This window comes from Octopus bimaculoides, chromosome 3 (assembly GCF_001194135.2).
Source record: "Octopus bimaculoides isolate UCB-OBI-ISO-001 chromosome 3, ASM119413v2, whole genome shotgun sequence".
NCBI lineage: Eukaryota > Metazoa > Mollusca > Cephalopoda > Octopoda > Octopodidae > Octopus > Octopus bimaculoides.
The window spans coordinates 158,541,629-158,543,323 of record NC_068983.1 but is presented as its reverse complement, the minus strand read 5'-3'; the positions used below and the strand labels follow the sequence as shown (position 1 = coordinate 158,543,323).

Below are 1,695 nucleotides of genomic sequence, written 5' to 3'. Positions count from 1 at the left end.
TTGGATGCTTCAGACTACCCCTGAAGGATCGAGGCAAACCTACCACTTACCTATATATATATATATATATATATATATGTGTGTGGGTCTGGGTCCCCATCACCACTTGACAACTGGTGTGGGTGTGTTTATGTCCCTGTAACCAGCAAAAGAGACCAACAGAATAAGTACGAGGCTTAAAAAATAAGTACTGGGGTCGATTCATTCGATTAAAAATTCAAGGCGGTACCCCTGCATGGCTGTAGTCTAATAACTGAGAAAGATTAAAGGTAAGTTATATAACAATATAGTCAATAGTACAGCATGCTTAACACCATAGCCATAGAACTGATTATTCAACTAACTAAATAAAAATATACAGGACTGGCCAAAAGTCACCCAACAGTAAATCAAAATTGCATAAATACTATCTGTAATTCTGTATTAACTCGAATGGAAAAATGTGTCGCTCAAGAAGGACTTCAGTTTGAACAATTTTCATGGATGGTACAAAGTCCCCTCTCGACCCAAGGTAACATGGTGGTGGAACAATGTTGTTGGCAGGGCTATTAGAGAAAAGAAACAGGCTTGGAAGGACTGGAAGAACGGTGGTTGCAGGGAATTGTATCAGGTTGCCAAAAGGGAAGCTAGAAGACAGGTTTATTTAGCCAGAGGGGGAGGAGATAAGAAAAGATTTGCCAATGTTCTGTGCCATGAGGACCAAAGACTTGAGGTATTTTGTGTTGCAAGACAGTGTGTGAGAGAGAATCGTGAAGTCGTAGTAGAGAAATGTGTCTGCATGGATGATGGTTCACTTGCACTAAATGAGGCTGCAAAGAGAGAGGTTTGGTGAGGCCACTATGAAAGGTTGCTCAATAAAGAGAATGAATGGGTCAAAGAGAGTCTGACGAATGTCGACTCAATGGAGGGACCAGCTATCCGAGTTGACAGTACCTTGGTAGATAAAGCAATTAAGAGTATGAAGATAGGGAAAGCCCCCGGCCCATCAGGAATCACCGCAGAGATGATTAAAATATCTGGTAGTGTCGGCTATAGCCTAGTTACCCATATAGTTAACCGGGTGAGACACGAACAAGTCATACCCAATGACTGGTGTAGCAACACCATAGTCAATTGCTACAAAAGTAAAGATGACGCTTTAGATACAAATAATTACAGAGGTATCAAATTGTTGGATCAGATGATGAGGGTCATAGCCCAACTAATTAGGGAGAGAGTCAGTTTAGATGAGATGCAGTTTGGGTTCGTGCCAGGGAAAAGAACAACTGATGCAATATTTCTGGTAAGACAGCTGCAGGAAAAATACCTAGCCAAAGATAAACCTTTGTACCTGGTTTTCGTTGACATGGAGAAAGCCTTTGACAGGGTCCCCCGATCCCTTATCTGGTGGTCAATGAGAAAACTAGGGATAAATGAATGGTTAGTGAGAGCTGTGCAAGCCATGTACAAGGACACTGTTAGTAAGGTGAGGGTTGGCAACGAATACAGTGAAGAATTCCGGGTAGAGGTAGGGGGCCACCAAGGTTCAGTCCTCAGCCCCCTCCTATTTATCATAGTCCCCCAGGCAATAACACAGGAATTCAAGACAGGATGCCCTTGGGAGCTCCTCTATACTGATGACCTTACTCTAATTGCTGAGTCACTATCAGAATTAGAGGAGAAGTTTCAGCTGTGGAAGCAAGGATTATATATCTC

At 42.4% G+C, this 1,695-nt stretch overlaps 1 protein-coding gene across 4 annotated transcripts in view; it reads right to left on the bottom strand.

Moving 5' to 3' along the window:
- LOC106872345 (WD repeat-containing protein 97) overlaps window positions 1-1,695 on the bottom strand; it is a 103,585-nt gene that overhangs the window by 97,133 nt on the left and 4,757 nt on the right. The gene's annotated exons all lie outside the window — the stretch shown is intronic.